Source organism: Phyllobates terribilis, unplaced genomic scaffold (genome assembly GCF_046119375.1).
Source record: "Phyllobates terribilis strain yellow unplaced genomic scaffold, ASM4611937v1 Scaffold_4__5_contigs__length_816908805, whole genome shotgun sequence".
In the NCBI taxonomy this organism is placed as follows: domain Eukaryota; kingdom Metazoa; phylum Chordata; class Amphibia; order Anura; family Dendrobatidae; genus Phyllobates; species Phyllobates terribilis.
In genome coordinates, this window is record NW_027362764.1 from 66,468,815 (window position 1) to 66,493,141 (window position 24,327).

Genomic DNA, 24,327 nt, shown 5'->3' on the forward strand with positions numbered 1-24,327 from the left:
AAAGTAATAAAAAGCAATTAACCCCTTTACCACTGAAGGCTGTTTGCACGTTAATGACCAGGCCAATTTTTACAATTCTGACCACTGTCACTTTATGAGGTGATGATAACTCTGGAACGCTTAGACGGATCCCACTGATTCTGAGATTATTTCTTCGTGACATATTGTACTTCATGATAGTGGTAAAATGTATTTGATGTGACTGGTATTACTTTGTGAAAAAAATAGTAAATTTGGAAAAAATGTAGAAAATTTTGTAATTTTCAAACTTTGAATTTTCATGCCTTTAAATCAGAGAGATGTGTCACACAAAATAGTTAATAAATAACATTTCCCACATGTCTACTTTACAGCAGCACAATTTTGGAACCAAAATTTTTTTTTTGTTGGGAAGTTAAAAGTTGACCCAACAATTTCTAATTTTTCTAACAAAATTTACAAACCATTTTTTAGGGACCACATCACATTTGAAATGACTTTATATTTTTATTTTTGCAAGGGTAACAAGAGAAAATGGACCCCGAAATTTGTTGTGCAATTTCTCCTGAGCACGTCAATACCCAATATGTGGGGGAAAACCACTGTTTGGGCTCATGGCATGGTTAGGAAGGGAAGGAGCGCAATTTGACATTTTGAATGTAAAATTTGCTTGAATAATTAGCAGACTCCATGTTGCGTTTGAAAAGCCCCTGATGCACCTAAACAGTGGAAACCCCCCACTAGTGACACCATTTTAGAAACTAGACCCTTCGGGGAACTTAACTAGATGTTTGGTGAGCAACCCCAACTGCTTCACAGAAGTTTATAACGTGGAGCCGTGAAAATAGAAAAATCCTAAAATGTGTTGTGCGATTTCTCCTGAACACGCAGATACCCCATATGCGGGTGAAAACTACTGTTTGGGCACACGACAGGGCTCAGAAAGAAAGGAGTGACAGTCTGGAATGCAGACTTTGATGGAATGGTCTGCAGGTGTAATGTCGCGTTTGTAGAGCCCCTGATGTGCTTAAACAGTGGAAATCCCCAACAAGTGACCCCATTTTGGAAACTAGACCCCTCAAGGAATTTATGTAGATGTGTGGTGAGCTCCTTGAACTCACAGGTGCTTCACAGAATTCTACAACGTGGATCTGTAAAAATGAAAAAAATATATTTTTGTCACAAAAAATGTTGTTTTAGCCCCCAATATTTTCATTTTCAAAAGGATAGCAGAAGGAAATGGACCCCAAAATTTGTTGTGCATTTTCTCCTGAGTACTTCAATACCCCGTATGTGGTCGAAAACAACTTTTGAGGCACAGCGCAAAGCTCAGAAGGGAAGAAGCGACATATTGGAGTTCATATTTTGCTGGGCTGGTTTGACAGTGCCATGTCACATTGGAAGAGCCCCTAAAGTGCCAGAGTCGCAGAACCCCCCATAAGAGACCCCATTTTACAAACTACACCTCTCATTGAATTCATCTAGGGGTGCAGTGATCATGTTAACAACACATGTTCCTCACAGAATTTTACACCATTGGGCGGTGAAGAAAAAATAATTACACTTTTACCACCGAAGTTTTGTTTTAGCCACAGATTTTACATTTCACACTGGGAAATGGGTAAAAATGGCACCAAAGTTTGTCTGACAATTTTTGCGAATGTAGAAATAATCCATATGTGGCTGTACAGTACTGCTTAGCCACACGGTGAGACTCGGGATGGACGTAGCGCTATTTGCTTTCTGGAGTGCAGATTTTCCTAGAATAGTATACAGAGACCCTACGTGCTAGAAAAGCAGAATCCTCCCTCAAGTGACCCCATTTTCGAAATTATACCCCTTTGGGAATTTATCTACAGGTGTAGTTAGGATTTTAACTACATCGGTGTTTTCCAGAAACAAGCAGCAGTGGATGTTGCTGAGTGAAAATTGCAAACTGCCGTTGTCGTGACCAGTACATTGTGAAAACTGCTGTTGTAGTGACCAGTATGTTGTGCCCAGCTCGTGCTTCTGGAGACATGCACCAGTAAATTAGGCAGGCTCTCATCGCTACAGAAATGCCAAACATGTGGACGCTAACAGCAGTTTAGGCACACTGTGGGGCTCAGAAGGGAGGTGGGCATTTGTATTTGGGAGCACAGAATTTGATGAATTTCTTTTGGGGGGCAAAGGCCATTTAGCTTTTCCAGAGCCTTTGTGCTACCAGTAACGTGGAAGCCCCCTATATTTCCGATAACAGATGACGGGCCTGAGTGGGGACTTGCTTTTTTTGTGGACTGAGGCGAAGCTTTTATTGTGATCCTAAATGTTATGTAAAATGTTCCCATTCATCCTGTGCTCTACTCTGAGCACTGATATCGGGGTTGCCATTTAAATCTCCAAGTGATGTAATTCAGATGAACCCCCGAGGGATCCATTCACTATAACGAGGCAGCAGACTTACTCTGGACTCTGTCTGGCCTCTGTTTAGTTTTGTTCTTTTTTTCAGAGGTTCACAAAACTGTGGCCAACAGCACTTTTATGCACGCCTAATAAAAAGACAGACACCGTGGGATCACAGGCCAGACGGCGTCCACGGTGCCTCCATCTCCCTCATTACAGGGAATCTTCCATCGGGGGTTCTGTCTGAATCACGTATTTCAGACATTTAAATGGAAACCCCGGTGCAAGCGCTCAGCGCAGAGCGCAGGATAAGTGTGAGCCGAGCAATACTGCGATTTTTTGGAGGTAGAATGAACAAATCAGCAGCAGGTGAAGAATTGTTTTTATTTATTTTTAATGCAGTTCCTCATGAGGTATAAGTAATTAGACAACTTTATTCTTTGGGTTGGTGTGATTACAGCGATACCAGATTTATAGCGGGTTTTTATGATTGGCAGCTGTCACACACTAAAAGACGCTTTTTTTTTTGCAAAAACTAGGTTTTGCATCACCATATTTTGAGAGATATAATTTTTCCATATTTTGGCCGACAGTGTCATGTAAGGGCTTGTTTTTTTGTTTTTCGCGGGACAATTTGACGTTTTTATTGGTACCATTTTTGGGCATTTGACATATTTTGATCGCTTTCTAGTCCAATTTTTGGGAGGCAGAATAAACAAAAACCAACAATTCAGAAATTGTTTTTTTTTTTTTTTTTTTTTATGCCGTTCCGCATGTGGTAAAATTGATAAGGCAGCTTTATTCTTCAGGTCAGTACATTTACAGCGACACTACATTTATATCGTTTTTTGTTTTGGTGCTTTTACACAATAAAAAGTATTTTATAGAAAAAAAAATTTTTTTTGCATCGCTATACTTTTTTATTTTTTAGCTGATGGAGCTGTATGGCAGCTTTTTTTTTTGCAGGACAAGATGACGTTTTCAGCAGTACCATTTTTATTTACATCTGTCTTTCCGATCGCGTTTTATTCCACTTTTTTTGTTCATCTTTGTTTTCTTTGCCTGCGCCCGAAATGCTGCGATCAACTTCGATCGCAGCATTTCGGGGGTTAATGTGCCGGAAGTGGTGTGGGCACTGCTCTTGGCACTGAGTGCCATGTGTCAGATTCAGCTGACACCCAGTGGAGATCGCGCACGCCCAGCCTCTGTGTGGGCGCGATCGCCAAGACGTAATTACCTGGTCATTAAGGCCCTGGGCACAGGCACGTATAATTACGCCTCACGTCAGAAAGGGGTTAAAACATCATATTTACCCAAATAATAAAGCTAGCCATCACACAACTCTGGCAATGGGAAAATAAAAAAGTTATGAGGCGACACAAAATAAATTTTTTTGAACCACTAAAATATAAAAAAAATGTTATGTTTGGTATTGCCGTAATCGTACTGACCTGAAGAATTGTATGGGTATTTCAACACAAAAATGAAAAAGTTCTGATTTTTGGAAGAAGGGAAGGAAAAAAACGAAAAAGCAAAATTAGAAATTGGCCACGGAGAGAAGGAGTTGATTAATACTCAAATTATAGAGAAACTTGTTTCCAAAGATGTATATATTAAAGGGATTGTCCATAATTAATACATTTTTGGCACCATTAAGGAGCTCTGCTTGGCAGTTGGCAGTTCCAGTGGTTCTCACACGATCACAAGTACAGTACAGACCAAAAGTTTGGACACACCTTCTCATTTAAAGATTTTTCTGTATTTTCATGACTATGAAAAATGTACATTCACACTGAAGGCATCAAAACTATGAATTAACACATGTGGAATTATATACTTAACAAAAAAGTGTGAAACAACAGAAAATATGTCTTATAGTCTAGGTTCTTCAAAGTAGCCACCTTTTGCTTTGATGACTGCTTTGCACACTCTTGGCATTCTCTTGATGAGCTTCAAGAGGTAGTCACCGGAAATGGTCTTCCAACAATCTTGAAGGAGTTCCCAGAGATGCTTAGCACTTGTTGGCCCTTTTGCCTTCACTCTGCGGTCCAGCTCACCCCAAACCATCTCGATTGGGTTCAGGTCTGGTGACTGTGGAGGCCAGGTCATCTGGCGTAGCACCCCATCACTCTCCTTCTTGGTCAAATAGCCCTTACACAGCCTGGAGGTGTGTTTGGGTCATTGTCCTGTTGAAAAATAAATGATGGTCCAACTAAACGCAAACCGGATGGAATAGCATGCCGCTGCAAGATGCTGTGGTAGCCATGCTGGTTCAGTATGCCTTCAATTTTGAATAAATCCCCAACAGTGTCACCAGCAAAGCACCCCCACACCATCACACCTCCTCCTCCATGCTTCACGGTGGGAACCAGGCATGTAGAGTCCATCCGTTCACCTTTTCTGCGTCGCACAAAGACACGGTGGTTGGAACCAAAGATCTCAAATTTGGACTCATCAGACCAAAGCAAAGATTTCCACTGGTCTAATGTCCATTCCTTGTGTTCTTTAGCCCAAACAAGTCTCTTCTGCTTGTTGTCTGTCCTTAGCAGTGGTTTCCTAGCAGCTATTTTACCATGAAGGCCTGCTGCATAAAGTCTCCTCTTAACAGTTGTTGTAGAGATGTGTCTGCTGCTAGAACTCTGTGTGGCATTGACCTGGTTTCTAAGGGTAACAGGAGAAAATGGATCTTACAATTTGTTGTGCAATTTCTCCTGAGTATGCCGATATGCCGTATGTGGAGGAAAATTACTATTTGGGTGCACGGCAGGGCTCTGAAGGAAAGTAGTGCCATTTGACTTTTGGAGTGCAAAATTGGCTGGAATAGATAGCAGACGCCATATTGCATTTGCAGAGCCCCTGATGTACCTAAACAGTAGAAACCCCCACAAGTGACCCCATTTTGGAAACTAAACCCTTCAAGGAACTTATCTAGAGATGTGGTGAGCATCTCGAACCCACAGGCGCTTCACAGAGTTGTATAAGGTTGAGCAGTGAAAATGAAAAAATAAATTTTTCCTGCAAAAATGTTGGTTGTGCCCCAAATTTTTCACTTTCACAAGGGTAACCGGAGAAAATGGACTGTATAATTTGTTGTGCAATTTCTTCTGAGTACACCGATACCCCATATGTGGTGGAAAACTACTGTTTGGGTGTACGGCAGGATTTGGAAGGGCAAGATTGCAAATTGAATTCTGCAGCTCAATTTTGGTTGGAATAGATTGAGAACGCCATGTCATATCTGAAGAGCCCCTGACAAGGCAAAACAGCAGAAACCCCCACAAATGACCCCATTTTGGAAACTACACCTCTTGAGGAATTCATCTAGCAGTGTATTGAGCATTTTTAAGCCTCAGGCAATTTGCAGAATTGCATAATATTATGCTGAGTAAATAGCAAATTACCATTTTTTCCACTAAAATATTTGGTCCCAAGTTTTTAATTTTCAGAAAGGATAATAGGAGAAAATGAATAGTACAATTTGTTATGCAATTTCTCTTGAGTACGCCAATACACCATATGTGGTCAAAAACTATTTTTGAGGCACAGTGCAAAGCTCAGAAGAGAAGAAGCGCCATATTAGAGGTCAGACTTTTCAGCAATGGTTTGAGGGTACCATGTCACATTGGCAGAGCCCCTGAGGTCTCAAAACAGCAGAACACCCCATAAGAGACCCCATTTTACAAACTTGACCCCCCAATAAATTCATCTAGGGGTGCAGTGATCATATTGACCCCAGGGGTGTCAGAATTGTATACCATTGGGTAGTGAAGAAAAAATAATTACATTTTACCAGGAAAATTTTGTTTTAGCCACAAATTTTACATTTTCTCTCTGGGAAATGGGTACAAATGACATCAAAATTTGTCACGCAATTTCTGATGATCGTGACAGTACCCCATATGTAGCTGTACAGTACTGCTTAGCCTCACGGTGAGACTTGGGAAAGAAGAATCGCTATTTGACTCTTGGAGAACAAATTGTATAATATTTTGCAGACTCCATATATAGAGACCCTAAGTGCCAGAAGATCAGAATCCCCTCTCAAGAGACCCCATTTTGGAAATGACACCCCTCTAGGAATTTATCTACAGGTGTAGTGACAATTTTGACTCCATGCGTGTTTTCCAGAAACAAGCTGGAGTGGATGGTGCCGAGTAAAAATTGCAAATCTGTCAGTGTAGTGAGTGTGACCAGTACGTTGTAGTGACCAGTACACTGTAGTGCCCAGTACATTATGCTGAGCTTGAGCTTCTGGAGACATGCACCCGTAAGTTAAGCGAGCTCTCATTGCTACAGAAATGCCAACATGTGGATGTTAAATGTGGTTTAGGCACACTGAGGCTCAGAAGGAAGAGGGGAATTTGGATTTGGGAGTGTATAATTCCCTGGATTTTTTTGGGGGGTTGAGCCATAGTGTTTTTCTAGAGCCTTTGTGCTACCAGTAAAGTGTAAGCACCGTAATTTCCATGCGGTATAAGTGATTAGATGACTTTATTCTTTGGGCAGGTCCGATTACAGCGATACCAGATTTATATCAGTTTTTTCGGTTTGGCAGCTGTCACACACTAAAAGACGCTTTTTATTGCAAAATAAAGTTTTTGCATCGCCATATTCTGAGAGCTATAATTTTCCTATATTTCTGCCAACCGAATCATCTGAGGGCTTTTTTTTTTGCGGGACGAGTTGATATTTTTATTGGTACCATTTTTGGGCTCATAACATTTTTTGATCACTTTCTATTCCGATTTTTGGAAGGCGGAATGAACAAAAACTAGCAATTCAGGAATATTTTTTGGGTTTTTTCTTTTAATGCTGTTATGGTAAAAGTGATAACACCGCTTTATTCTTTGCGTCAGCCAATTACAGCGATACTACATTTATATCATTTTTATATCTTTTGCTGGTTTTACACAAAAACTATTTTATAGAAAAAAGAATTGTTTTTGCATCACTATATTCTGAGAGCTGTAACATTTTTATTTCTTTCTGACAAAGCTGTATGGCGGCTTGTTTTTTTGTGGGACAAGATGGCGTTTTCATCTATATCATGTTGTTTACATTTGACTTTTTGATCACATTTTTTTCCACTTTTGTTCGAGGTATGATGAAAAATGCATAGTTTTTTTACGCCTTTTTTATTTTATTTTTTTACGGAGTTTACTGAAGGGATTAACTAGTGTGACCGTTTTATAGGTCAAGTTATTCTGGGCACGGCGATACCAAAAATGTGTATTTATTTTTGTTTATGTTTTTACATAAATATACCAATTTATTGGTTTAATATTTTTACATTTTTTTGGTTTATTTATTTCATGATTTATTTTAAATATTTTTTCAATTTTTATTAACTTTTTTTTTTACTTTTTACTTAAACCCTCTATGGGACTTTTATCACTCTGATTTCTGATATAATGCATTGCAATGCACCAGCATGCTTATAGATCTCCTGGAGAATCTGCCTCCAGAGCTTATTGTAAATGAAAGGTGGCGTTACCAGTGTGAGACATGTAATGACTGACAGTCTGCTCTCCAGATCTACATGTCTCACACTGGTAACTCCCCTTTTCATTTATAATAAGCTCTGGAGGCAGATTCTCGTGAAGATCTACGTCCTACCCATAGATCTTAACAGCTCATTTACATATTTTTCAAAAAAAAATGTGGATTTCTCTGGAATAAGACATCGGATCACAGATATCAAGGTATCATTTTATCCAGCTTCCTATAACCTACATGCTCATATAGACAGCTTAGGAAGGGTGATCCCACTCCTGAGAAAAAATACTGACCGAATACTGATAGTGGGGTTGTGGCCTTAAAGAGAATCCATCAGGGATCGGGGGAGCTCAGTCTGTCGGTATCATTTTTAACTCTTTTCTCTGTCTTTTCCTGAGCTCCTCTCTGCTGATTTATGACCACAGACCACATCAAAGTTAATTGTACAAAAATCCTGTAAAATCCAAACAATGCAAAATTTTGAATAAACCCCAATTGCAAAAATGATTTTTACATCCCAAAACACATTTAAAAAGAACCTGTCATTGGGTCAAAAGTGTCCAATTCTTGCTCTTATTTTATTCCCGGTGTTCCCCTAACTATTTCTATTTTTTATTCTTTTAAATCCAACATATGGTTCCAGAAATATTGGCCTTTTATATTTAGTGATAATTTTGATGGTCATCACCAAGGGGGCATTTCTCACAAGGCAATAATTCAGAGCACCTGAAAGACACCCATCCCACCCTTCCGCCTCCCCCCCAAAAAAACAACCCTGATAGCCACACCCCTTTCACAAAGACCATAAATATTAGCACTATACAGAAAGGCCCATATATCTGGAACTGTATGGTCAATTTAAAAAAAAAAATTTGCATACTGAAAAAAAGCAAAGACTGATACTTTTGACCCGGGGACAGGTATGAAAAAAAAGTGGACAACCCCTTTAATATTTTCCCATTATCCCATTATGGCCATGGTGACATGGTGAAATTGCATTGCGGTCATGCGCTAAGTTTATTCTATACATTTACCAATGTAGTGTTCCCACTTTTCGTAGATATTTTCCCATGTTCCCAGACATCCATAATTTGGCTTTTCTTTCTATGTGCCCTACTGGCATCAGTAGGTTCATCACTTCCACTGTGCCGCCCGGTTCTGTTCTCCTGTAATGATCATGAAACATCTGAAATGTGGCACTACACAGCGCGGAGAACATGAAGCTTTGTGCAAGTTATTTTATATTTTTATCAATTCTCTTTTTTTCATGCATAATAATGGAAATTTGGAGAAGCGACTGCATTTTTTTTTTTCACGAAGCCTATTTACTCTCACACTAAGAAAACAAAAGTTGTAATTTTGCAGCTTATAAGGTCATTACAGAGGCTGCAGATATCAGCAAAAAGCTCTATACCCCTTCCGAGAAAAATGCCAGAAAATGATTTTGTGTTTTGTTTTTTTTTGTTTGTTTTTTATTGCTTAGGAAATAAATATTATAAGGGAACAGAAAGAAGTAATTTACCAGCTGCTGTCCGTTGTGTAGGTAAAAAAAAAAGTTCTTAAGGGTAAAGCTCTATTAAAGGGAATGTGTCATCAGAAAATTGACTTCCAAGTTTTTTCATTTAAAACAGTTTTCTACACCTAAATCTGAAATTGAACAATGTAGACATTCATAAATGGACGTAGCCACTATTAAAATCATACTTGCACCGTAGGGTATAGTAGTTTAGTTTTTTTTTTTTATTTAATTTTTTTTAGTTTTATAAAAATAAAAGGGTCTGCGGTGCACCCTTGGCGCGGTCAAAGTCTCGGTGCACCAATACGCCCCCTCAATTATCATCCTCAAACTTCCCCTAAGCGTTTGACACTGTGTGTGAGTGCGTCCTCATCCCTCTCCTGTGTGCGACGGTCGCTCGCTGCACTCAGGATCACACAGCAGCGGGCGGACGCTGCACACAGGAGAGGGAGAAAAGAGCACGCACACACTGACATTGTGCATGTTCTCATCCCCTCTCCTCTCAGCATTTCCATCCCGCTGCTTTGTGATTCTGTGTGCAACGAGCGGCCGCTACACACATGAGGGGGGTGAAAACGCACCTACACACACTGACACTGTGTGTGCGCACACGCTCGGCTCCTGCGGTGTCAGTATGTGCAGGGCTGTATATCTAGATCAGGCAATGTTCCAAAGAGAGCTGTCAATCACTGAGAGGAGGAAGATGTAGTTAAAGGGGCTTAATGGTGCACCAAGACCTTGGCCATGCCAACGGTGCACCGAAGTCTCCTCATTTACATATCTAATAAAATTAGTGTTATATAAAACTAATTTACTAAAATCTACAGTACATGTCTGATTCTCATAGGGTTTAAGTCCTGTATATGAATTTCCCTTTAAGAATGTTTGATTTTTAAAACAAAATTTAAATGGGAAAAAAAATCCTGTAATCTCATAGTTTTCATTCTGGCCACTGATGCTCATAACAGACCGCTGCTTTCTGTTCTGTATACAACATTTCTCAGCAATCATCTCATTATCATTGCAATAGGTGAAGTCACAGCTCACCTCCTCCTCCTGTACAATGACTGATAACACATCTATATACAATAGATAACACAGGGTCCACCATTCACAATAGGTGATGTCTCAGCTCACTTCCTCCTCCTCCTGTACAATGACTGATAACACCTCTATATACAGTAGATAACACAGGATTCACCATTCACAATAGGTGATGTCTCAGCTCACCTCCTCCTCCTCCTGTACAATGACTGATAACACCTCTATATACAGTAGATAACACAGGATCCACCATTCACAATAGGTGATGTCACAGCTCTCCTCCTCCTCCTGTACAATGACTGATAACACCTCTATATACAGCAGATAACACAGGATCCACCATTCAGAATAAGTGATATCTCAGCTCACCTCCTCCCCTTCTTGGACAATGACTGATAATACCTCTATATACAGTAGATAACACAGGATCCACCATTCACAATAGGTGATGTCTCAGCTCACCTCCTCCTCCTCCTGTACAATGACTGATAACACCTCTATATACAGTAGATAACAGAGGATCCATCATTCACAGTAGGTGATGTCACAGCTCACCTCCTCCCCCTCTCTGCACAGTGACCTCTGCCCAGGTAACAGAGCATGCCCAACACACTCTACCATAGAAGACAGTGAGTCATCTCCAGGCAATTCCTGGCTATGGTCCACTTCTAAATGCAGTTTAGATACTGTACAGACCATGCTGACAGGCTCCTGAGATGTAATTGTGATGCCGAGCGCTGTTTATATGTAATACACACCTCTGCTGCTGCTGAACCTCTTTTTGAAGAATAAGACATACATTCCTGCTCTTCATTGTTATGAAGTTACCTTATTTATATTGGTGTTACTTTTCTCTACGTTCCGGCCTGTGATGATAAGGAGTTGTTTACAGATGAAATGAATTTGTAACAAATCGAATGTTAGGACTTTGATTCACACAAATCTGGTAAAATGGCAGCCAGCCATCCGCTATTTAGCTGGATTCTTTTGAGAAACTGGAAGGGTTAACATATATTAAAAAAAAGAAAATTATATTCTCCTAGATCCTCAACTTCATCCTTACACCGCCTGCTCCTTGTCGTCCCTGTTGCTCATTGCAGCTTTTGGGTCCCATGTGATGATCAGGAAGTGTCTATTTCAAGTCTCAGTGGTCAGTGTGAAAACTGCAAGATTTAATGTATTTTTATGTCTATAGATAGTGATATATATATATAAAAAAAATCACCCAAATTTTAAAAAATATATATTTAACTTGAAACTTTATGTAAACAATAGGCTATTTTTTTATTTATTAATTATTCTTATTTTTTTTCATTTTTTCCTGGTACATTCCCTTTAATATCTCGATATCTGAGAAATGAAAAAAGAAAGGAAGAGCAAATAAAAGCTGTTCTAAGTCTACATATTTAATATTACAGCCCCTAGCTGTCATCTACCTGTATCTATTCCCACTAATACAAGTATCATCTAAGGGCTGAGCTCCTGGTCATGGCGCTGACTACAAAGTCGCTTGTATCCACCAGATCACATTAATATTTATACAACTCGGTTGCCAGGTGCGCACGACTATCTCTTCGCCCTTGATGCAGGCTGCTCTGATGGAAACACAGACGCGCATATCTATAAAAGTATATATGCATATGTACAATGTACCACAGATTTCAGTGTATGGGGCTCTGTAGCCACAGACCGGTCAGAGAGCCTATGCTGACCCCTGTCCACGGCGAAACCACCTACAATGGGCACCTGAGCATTAGGACAGGACAACAAAGCAATGGAAGAAGCCGGCCTGTTCTGATAAATCATTTTCTTTTACACCATGTGGACTGCTGGGTGCAGGGAGAAGAGATAATACCAGGATGGACTATGGGAAGAAGATAAGCCAGCAGAGGCAGTGTGAATGGGCTCTGTTCTGCTGGGAATCCTTAGGTCGTGGCATCATGTGGATGTGACACATACCACCTACCTAACATTGTACTGACGAACAACTACCTTCATGGCAGTAGGATTTCCTAATAGCTGTGGTCTCTTTCAACAGATATTACCCCTGCCACACTGCAAAAAATGTCCAGAACATGACACGAAGATCAAAATGATCATATGTCTACAAATTCCCCAAGATCTCAAACGATTACTATTCTTCATCGCTTCAACAAATAAGTAATTCTATATAGCAACGACATAGACGGCCCCTGAGGAAGCGAGTGAAGCGAAACGTGCTTTGGGGTAGTGAGACAGTGTGGGGTTGGACTTTGCTATGGGTAATTATCTGCTCTAATATACTTTTCATTAGATGTATAGGTGCAACTCTGCATATAAATATGTATATATATGTATATACACAGGCTTGCACCTGTTATGTGGCTGTAGATGTTACTAGGAGCAACCGCTGAATATCATGTGATTTTCTGCATGACTGATATATTTATTGTACTGAGAAATAGCATTGTTCAGCCCCTGTCACCAGTGTTTCACCAGTGATAAATCCGAGAACCTCAATAATTGTGTTTTAATTTAATGAAATAAAAGTTAGTTAATTTTTATTGAATTATGACTCATTTTTCCCTTTTTTGTGATCGCAACGACATATAGCAACAATTACTATTATACAGTACATAGCAACGGCATATACCAATGACTACTATTATACATAGCAACGACATATAACAACAATTACTAGTCTAAATAGCGATGACCTATAGCAACAATTACTATAATACATAGCAATGTCATATAGCATCAATTATTATTCTACATAGCAACGACATATAGCAATGATTATTCTACATAGCAACGACATATAGCAATGATTACTCTACATAGCGACGACATATAGAAACGATTATTATTCTACATAGCGACGACATATAGGAACGATTACTCTACATAGCGACGACATATAGAAACGATTATTATTCTACATAGCAACGACATATAGCAATGATTACTCTACATAGCGACGACATATAGAAAAGATTATTATTCTACATAGCGACGACATATAGCAATGATTACTCTACACAGCGACGACATATAGAAACGATTATTATTCTACATAGCGACGACATATAGCAATGATTACTCTACATAGCGACGACATATAGAAACGATTATTATTCTACATAGCGACGACATATAGCAATGATTACTCTACATAGCGACGACATATAGAAACGATTATTATTCTACATAGCGACGATATATAGCAATGATTACTCTACATAGCGATGACATATAGCAATGATCATTATCTTACATAACAACGACATATAGCAATGACTTTTATTCCACATAGTGACCACATATAGCGACAATTATTATTCTACATAGCGACGACATATAGCGACAATTATTATTCTACATAGCGACGACATATAGCGACGATTATTATTCTACATAGCGGCGACATATAGCAATGCTTATTCTACATAGCAACAACATATAGGAACGATTATTATTCTACATAGCGACGACATATAGCGACGATTATTATTCTACATAGCGACGACATATAGCAATGCTTATTCTACATAGCAACAACATATAGGAACGATTATTATTCTACATAGCGACGACATATAGCAATGCTTATTCTACATAGAAACAACATATAGGAACGATTATTATTCTACATAGCGACGACATATAGCGACGATTATTATTCTACATAGTGACGACATATAGCAATGCTTATTCTACATAGCAACAACATATAGGAACGATTATTATTCTACATAGCGACGACATATAGCGACGATTATTATTCTACATAGCGACGACATATAGCAATGCTTATTCTACATAGCAACAACATATAGGAACGATTATTATTCTACATAGCGACGACATATAGCGACGATTATTATTCTACATAGCGACGACATATAGCAATGCTTATTCTACATAGCAACAACATATAGGAACGATTATTATTCTACATAGCGACGACATATAGCAATGCTTATTCTACATAGCAACAACATATAGGAACGATTATTATTCTACATAGCGACGACATATAGCGACGATTATTATTCTACATAGCGACGACATATAGCAATGCTTATTCTACATAGAAACAACATATAGGAACGATTATTATTCTACATAGCGACGACATATAGCAATGATTATTCTACATAGCAACGACATATAGGAACGATTATTATTCTACATAGCGACGACATATAGCAATGCTTATTCTACATAGCAACAACATATAGGAACGATTATTATTCTACATAGCGACGACATATAGCGACGATTATTATTCTACATAGCGACGACATATAGCAATGCTTATTCTACATAGCAACAACATATAGGAACGATTATTATTCTACATAGCGACGAAATATAGCGACGATTATTATTCTACATAGCGACGACATATAGCAATGCTTATTCTACATAGCAACAACATATAGGAACGATTATTATTCTACATAGCGACGACATATAGCAATGCTTATTCTACATAGCAACAACATATAGGAACGATTATTATTCTACATAGCGACGACATATAGCAATGATTATTCTACATAGCAACGACATATAGGAACGATTATTATTCTACATAGCGACGACATATAGCAATGCTTATTCTACATAGCAACAACATATAGGAACGATTATTATTCTACATAGCGACGACATATAGCGACGATTATTATTCTACATAGCGACGACATATAGCAATGCTTATTCTACATAGCAACAACATATAGGAACGATTATTATTCTACATAGCGACGAAATATAGCGACGATTATTATTCTACATAGCGACGACATATAGCAATGCTTATTCTACATAGCAACAACATATAGGAACGATTATTATTCTACATAGCGACGACATATAGCAATGCTTATTCTACATAGAAACAACATATAGGAACGATTATTATTCTACATAGCGACGACATATAGCGACGATTATTATTCTACATAGTGACGACATATAGCAATGCTTATTCTACATAGCAACAACATATAGGAACGATTATTATTCTACATAGCGACGACATATAGCGACGATTATTATTCTACATAGCGACGACATATAGCAATGCTTATTCTACATAGCAACAACATATAGGAACGATTATTATTCTACATAGCGACGACATATAGCGACGATTATTATTCTACATAGCGACGACATATAGCAATGCTTATTCTACATAGCAACAACATATAGGAACGATTATTATTCTACATAGCGACGACATATAGCAATGCTTATTCTACATAGAAACAACATATAGGAACGATTATTATTCTACATAGCGACGACATATAGCAATGATTATTCTACATAGCAACGACATATAGGAACGATTATTATTCTACATAGTGACGACATATAGCAATGCTTATTCTACATAGCAACAACATATAGGAACGATTATTATTCTACATAGCGACGACATATAGCGACGATTATTATTGTACATAGCGACGACATATAGCAATGCTTATTCTACATAGCAACAACATATAGGAACGATTATTATTCTACATAGCGACGACATATAGCAATGCTTATTCTACATAGAAACAACATATAGGAACGATTATTATTCTACATAGCGACGACATATAGCAATGATTATTCTACATAGCAACGACATATAGGAACGATTATTATTCTACATAGCGACGACATATAGCAATGCTTATTCTACATAGAAACAACATATAGGAACGATTATTATTCTACATAGCGACGACATATAGCAATGATTATTCTACATAGCAACGACATATAGGAACGATTATTATTCTACATAGCGACGACATATAGCAATGCTTATTCTACATAGCAACAACATATAGGAACGATTATTATTCTACATAGCGACAACATATAGGAACGATTATTATTCTACATATCGATGACATATAGCAATGATTATTCTACATAGCAACGACCTATAGGAACGATTATTATTCTACATAGCGACGACATATAGCAATGATCATTATCTTACATAACAACGACATAGCAATGACTTTTATTCCACATAGTGACCACATATAGCGACAATTATTATTCTACATAGCGACGACATATAGCAATGATTATTATTCTACATAGCGGCGACATATAGCAATGCTTATTCTACATAGCAACAACATATAGGAACGATTATTATTCTACATAGCGACGACATATAGGAACGATTATTATTCTACATAGCGACGACATATAGCAATGATTATTATTCTACACAGCAACGGCGTTTAGCAATGATTATTCTACATAGCCACAACACACGGCAACAATTATTATTCTACATAGTAACGACATATAGCAACGATTGTTATTCTACATAGTAACCACATATAGAAATAATTATTATTCTCCATAGTGACCACATATTGCGACGTTTATTACACTACATAGCGACGACATATAGTGACTATTACTATAGCAACAACATATAGCAGCATTTATTTTATATAGCAACAAAACTGCAACTATTCTATTTGGCAATTAAGTATAGCACAAATCGTTATTGTACGTATTGATGACATCTAGCGGCTTCATAGCAGCAGATTCTACACTGTGATGACATACAGCGACGATAATTCAACATAGTCACCACTTACAGCAATGATTATTGTTCTATATACAGTAGCGATGGCATAACGCGAAAATTAATTTACATGGCAAAAACATACTGTAAGGGGACGATTATGATTTTAATGATGAGAACATATAATATTGTATGACGTCTGTAAATTTTCCTCATATTTTCTCTGGGTTCCTTTAAGAACCCACTGGGAACCAATGAGAAGGCTTCTCTGTAAGGAGCGGTGGAGTGCGGTGTTACAATATGTCGTCGCTTCCTAGAACAATAAACATTGCTGTATTTCCTCACTATTTCTATAACTACATAGTGATGACATATAACAATGATTATTTTTCTACATAGCAGCGACATTTAGCAATGATATTGATTATTATTCTGTTTGCATTGCAGTGCCATAATAACAATTATCGTTCTACGTAGTTACAACGTATAGCAATTATAATTTTTCAACATAGCGTGGATATATAGCAATATTATTATTGATTACGTATATTCTACAATGCGGCGACATACGGTAACAGTAATGTACAGTATTTCGTTACTGAGTACAGAAAAGCATTCCTAATTCTTTCATTGCTGCTTTTCTATTAGGATGTAGCAGAGCTGAGCTTGTCTGGTGAAGAAATCCTGAGTTTGTCAGAGGAGGTGGTGTTGAATTTATATAAGAGTTCTGAATTTTACAGATGTAGCATTGCTGAGTTTGTTTAGTGTATGAGTGTTTGTTAAAGGGAATCTGTCTGCAGGTTTCTGCTATTTAATCTGAGAGGAACATAATGTTGGGGCAGAGAGCCTGATTCCAGCGATGTGTCAATTATTAGGCTGTGTGCTGCAGTAGCGTTACAATCAGTGTTTTATCAGCAGGAGATTATCACTGCAGGATCAGGTTTCACGTGCAGACCAATCAGGCTAATCCATGTAACCCCGCCCCCACCACTGATTGGCAGTTTGCTGACAGTGTACAGAGGAAGCTGCCAATCAGTGATGTGGGCGGGGTTATACACAGCTCAGCATTCAGAGAACTGCTAGATCTGCAGCAGAGAAACAGGGATTCTATGAACACTACACCAAGCAGCCTAATAAGTGATACATCACTGGAATCAGGGTTTCTGCCCCTACGTAATGCTGCTCTCAGATTACATAGCAAAAACCTACAAACAGACCTTTACGTAGAACAATCCCGGTTTGTCACATGTAGCAGTGACAAGTTTGTCATTTGGGGCAGCTCATCAGATTCATAGATTGTAAGCTTGCGAGCAGGGCTTTCATTCCTCCTGCTATCTGTTGATTTATGTGATTATCGTTATTCTGTAATGTCTTTTATTGTCTGTACAAGTGCCCTCTAAAATGTAAAGTGCTGCAGAATATGTTGGCACTATAGAAATAAAAATTCTTATTATTATTATTGGAATGTTTTACTTGTGGTTTTATATAGGACTTTAGATAAACCCATTGTGTTATGATACTAATGACACCGAATCATAGGGGTGGACATTTATTATTGCTTTTGCGCTATTTTGCCATTTTTTTAAATTATTTTTCTTGAGTTTGTGCAACATTTACTATATATCGCACAATATTTTATTATATATAGTACATGTACCATCAGCATCATAGCAAACCAACTTAAACAAAAAATACAAATAATTAAATAGCCTGTAAATGACAAACTCAGCTCTGTTACATCTGTAGGAATTATGTAAGGGGAAACAGCTAAGAGACCTTTATATGGCCTATATAGTATTAAGGATTTAAAGAGTAATCGTTCTTTTAATTTTTTATTTCAGAAATCAATAGTACACATGAAAATAAGACACTTTGTAATTTATCTCGTCAGAGAAATTCACTTCTTTCTCCTCCAGGACTGATCATTCAGTCTCAAAATTCTCTATTCACGAGTAAAATCTGTATTGAGTGAGGACAGATTGTTACATTACTGAGATAGGAGATGGAAGTTGGTGCTGATAAGATTCTATGCAGAAGGGAGGAGCTCCACCTCCAGCTCCTCCCACCTACTCCCCTCTACATAGAATCTTTTCATCAGAAACTGCCATCTCCTACCTCAGTAATGTAACAACCTGTCTTCACTGAATACAGATTTTACCCTTGAATTAAGGTCTAAGAGGTAACATTTCTCCTTGGGGAGAGTGACAAGCCAAGCATGTCATAGTGAGGAGACTTATAGGCCATGCAAAGCTCCTCTAGGAAATTAAATATGCAAAATGTTTCTTCAGAGTGGAAAAGGACTAGAACTCTAGCGCCACCTATTGGAAGCAGCAATCCTAAAACCCAATATCAACTCTTTAACGAGCCTTGCCACATGACTTATTGTAAAAGCCAAACCAGAATCTCAATTTGCAGACACGGTGTTTAAGGATGTTGTCCCTCATCGGTGCAAAGTATGAGATCTAATTTGGCAGTGTGAGAGGCCTCTGTACTATGGTCTAAGGGGTAACGTTTCTCCTTGTGGAGAGTGACAAGCCAATAATGCTGAGCTCATCAAAAGGTCGATATTGACTTTTAGGATCGCTGCTTTCAATAGGTGGCACTAGAGTTATAATCCTCTTCCTCTTTGAAGATACAATTTGCATATTTAATTTCCCAGAGGAGCATGCATGGCTTATATGTCTCCTCACTCTGACATGCTAGGCTTGGCTTGTCACTCTCCTCATGGAAAAACATTACTCATTAGACCCCAGTACAGAGGCCTCTCACCCAGCCAAATCAGATCTCATACTTTGTACTGATGAGAACCAACACCCCTGAAACACTGTGTCTGCAAATTAAGATTATTGTTTGGCTTTTATTCTAAGTCATATTGCAAGGCTTGTTAAAGGGTCAATATTGACTTTTAGGATTGCTGCACCCCTGAATTAACAATTTTGAAATAGAATGATTAGTTCTGGCAAAGAGAGAAGCAAATTTCTCTGATAAGATATATTACAAAGTTGCTTCTTTTCACGTGAACTATTGATCTGTGAAATAAAAATTAAAACAACAATTACTCGTTAACCATCCTCCAAGTGTAATGAACGGAATCCCAGAGCAATAGGGGGGACGTTCCCATGTTATCCCAGATGTTACGCACACTCAGCTCTGCTGACTCCACATCCCAAGCACCCGACATTCAGTAATGTAACACTGCACAGTCACTACATCTCACAGTACAGACTCTGATTACATAGATAGATAGATATGATGGATGGATAGATAGATAGATAGATAGATAGATAGATAGATAGATAGATAGATAGATAGATAGATAGATATGATGGATGGATAGATAGATAGATAGATAGATAGATAGATAGATAGATAGATAGATAGATAGATAGATAGATAGATAGATATGATAGATGGATAGATAGATAATAGATAGATAGATAATGATAGATAGATATGGGATAGATAATGATAGATATGGGATAGATAGATAGATAGATAGATATGATGGATAGATAGATAGATAGATAGATAGATAGATAGATAGATAGATAGATAGATTTGTTAGACAGCAGAGATCAGCAAATTGACTTGCAGATCAGTGGGCAGATCAGAACTCTGCACATCGCCCCCTACATGCTGATATACTCGTCCCCTCTTTTGATCACTAGGCCGATGTCACCGTTATGGCGTAATGCACACACGACACGACATCACGACAGACCATCTAATCAGAAGAGAAGCCATCAATGGCGGCAGGAAGGAGGCAGTTTTCGCACAGCTTGTGACCAGGGTCCCTCCACTTTATTTGCTCATCTCTAATAGACAGATAAATATGAAATTGATGGATGGATTTCCAAATATTTCTATTCTCTCTCAGTATTTAATTACTGAGTGTCTACTTATCTGATATCACATTACATAATACACTTGTAAGACATTTCTCCCACACAGACAGGGCCTCCGCACGCTGGGGGTTGTTCATCGTGAATATTACCAGGAGTATAATATTGCTGTGTTATCACTGTATTCACGCTCATTAACTGCGAGCAAACAACACTGACACAGCAGGTCCAGAGAGAAGCAGCCGGACCGCACAGGAGAGGAGCAGAGACAGACCTAGGGGAAAGGTCTGACCAACATCCACCACCACAAAGACAAGCAGCCATTCACTCTGCTGTATACTTACTGTATATAAAGCAGACGTTCATAGCATTATTCTATTGTGCACTTATGGAAACAATAAATAATACAGATAGATAGATAGATAGATAGATAGATAGATAGATAGATAGAAGATAGATAGATAGATAGATAGATAGATAGATAGATAGATAGATAATAGATAGATAGATATGGGATAGATAGATAGATGATAGATAGAAGATAGATGATAGATAGAAGATAGATAGATAGATAGATAGATAGTTAGATAGATATTGGATAGATAGATAGATAGATAGATATTAGATAGATAGATATGAAATCGACATTGATACATATGAGAAAGATACAACAGATACTGTAGCTGTTATTAGTTATTAGATACTTTTATCAGTATTTGTTAGGGTGTCTGGGTCTAGGGTTTGCTTCTAGCAAAAGTTCTGGTCTGGGACCTATATTAATTTAATATTAAGAGAACTATGATATGCCATGCACTTCTAGAGTCCCCACAATGGATGTTCCCCGATCCATCATTCCTACAGTCCCAATCCCTATTCCCTACTGTACACTTGCCTTGGCAAAACTAATGTGTATTTGGTCCTGCCAATAAAGCGTCTTTGAATTTGATAGACACTGTAGATGGATGATAGATAGATAGATAGATAGACAGACAGAATTTCTATTATAAACCAGCTGAGTTAGGATAGTTACTAGCATTACCAGCAATAACTTAAAAAAGATCAACAAATGCTTTGATGTCTCATGAAAAACTCATCACTTAACAAGTCCCACTCTGCTATGTTTGTGTGTAGCTAGAAATAGGAATAAATGCAGAGGTAAGACAGACTCATACATGTGCTAGGTGTATGAATAGCAGAGGTGAATTAGTTATTTGCTAATTTCTGGTGTGTCCTGTGAGGTGCATAACATTAGGATATAGTACTGTAATGCCAGTCATATTGTAGATAGATATTGTATCATATTGTAGATACATCTAGTCAACTCAAAGCCTAAAAAGTCAGACTTGACTGTACTTGTATCCAATATCCCCCTCACTCCCCCCCCCCCCCCCATTTCACACTGACAGAGGGGCCAGGAAATAGTAGCAGGGAGAAGGGATAGGAAATCCCCAGAGACCCCCAGCCCCCAGCTCTCCAGGAATATGACCCTAACCAATGACCCTGGACCCTTGTGAGTGTCTAAAAAGGAGGGGGATAAGAAATTTGGGCTAATTGCAATCAGTCAATGTTCAGGCTCTGAGCAGAGGTCCTTGTGCTAAGTGTTGATGAAGCAGAGCCCAGTGCGTACAGGATACCATCCGCTTCATGTCTCAGGTCTAGTGAAATTCCATTTTTACTGTTAATACACAATATCAATTTGTCTGACTATTCCACCTCTCAGGGAGACAAATTGCCCTTCTGTTTCTTCTGAAGAAGCTAAAGGGAGCTTATAAATGGGCGGCAGACATAGCAGATAGCTGAGATCAATCTTCTAACATGGAATTACTTACCCAAAACAAGGTGACCTCAAAGACAGAAGAACCTATTTACAGATGATTTCACCAGTTTTTACTCTTTTTCATAAAGTTTTTTTAACTTTTTCCAAAACTTTAAACATGACCAATAAGCCAAGAATTTTTGGTTAATGCAACATTGCTCAATACTTCTATAATTCCCTTAGAACCTGTGAACTTAACAAGTCCTAGAAAAGTGCTACTGGGCTTGTGGGATGTCTTAAAATCGTATTTTAACTCCTTTATTTTCGGAGTAAATGCCTTACAGCAAACATTGGTGCTGACATGGTCTGTAGGGCTGTACAGAGAATGTACTTGCTCCAGTTGTTCCCTATGGGCTCACAAAAAATTCAACCTCTAACATTTGGAACACTACAGCTCCCAACAGGACATGACTACCAAAGCTGTCCGAATATAGTAGGAGTTTTAGTTCTACCACATCTGCAGATCTGCAGGATGGGATCATTGCTCTACACTTTAACTTTTATCGAGTTATAGGCCACCTAAAAATCTCAGCAGACTGTGGAGTTACAAGTACTATAGTGATACTAGTAGACTATAGGTGGACTTGGGTTGAATAGCTAAAGGATATCAGGGCATGTTAGGTGTTATTGTCTCATCACAGATGAAGAACCATTGATCATAAGAATCCTGGAGAACATGCAAGCTCCAAGCTAAAGTGACCTCTGGTCAGATATGCACTCATTACCTGCAGCAGTTAGGACATGTTGAGGGTTGTAGTTTTACCATCACTGGAAAAACACTGCTCTAGAGCCAAAGATGATCCTGAAATTGTGAGAAAATCCCCCAAATCAGGTGTAGAACATATAAATACCAATGCAGAAGTTATTCTTCATTGGATATGAGTTAATGACCCAAATATCATTGTCACAATGTCATTAATTGGAAAAAAAAAATATTTTTAGAATTATGCCAGTAGATAGTAATAAAGTGTCTTTGTGGACAATGTCTCATGAAAAAAGCAGCAAGTTATATAAAGAACCAGATACAATTGATGATATAACCTAATAATTAAGGTTATTATATAAAGCTCATTATGGCAAAAGTGAATATGGATCAATCCCTCTAAGCCTCTGTTATGTCACAGGTTAAACACCTATCTCTACTGGATCCACTTTGTAATGCCATAAGCACAGATAGAGCAGAGCTGGCTTTGCCACTTAACCCTTTTATTGCTCAATGGTTCTATAACACATAGTGATATCATTAAAACTTCCAAAACATGGAGGCACTTATCTCTGCTAAAATCTTTTTCTGAATGATTTCATTGTTGCTTGAGTTCCCTCTATTAGGAGGTTACTTTGTATCCATGAGACCTGTTTCCTGTAGTGGCTTCTAAATCTACAAACTAAAGACTGTAATTGTTGGAGAAGATTTTGCTGCAGATATTTCTCCTCTTTTCCTTTCTATACATTTGACCTGTTTCCTGTAATTATTCCTAAATTTACAAATGAAAGACTTTCATTAATGGAGGAGATATTGCTGCAGATATTTCTCCAGTCTTTTTTTCCTATCTATATATTTGACCTGTTTCTTTGGCTTACTCCTAAATTTACAAATTAATGACTTTCATTGATGGAGAAGATTTTGCTGCAGATATTGCCTTCATTGGTGCTATTTATCCACAAGTTACATTATATACATTTGACCTGTGTCCTGCACTTACTC

At 38.1% G+C, this 24,327-nt stretch overlaps 1 protein-coding gene across 1 annotated transcript in view; it reads right to left on the reverse strand.

Moving 5' to 3' along the window:
- The window catches only part of C1QL3 (complement C1q like 3), a 68,981-nt gene that overhangs the window by 42,310 nt on the left and 2,344 nt on the right, over window positions 1-24,327 (reverse strand). The window lies entirely within an intron of this gene.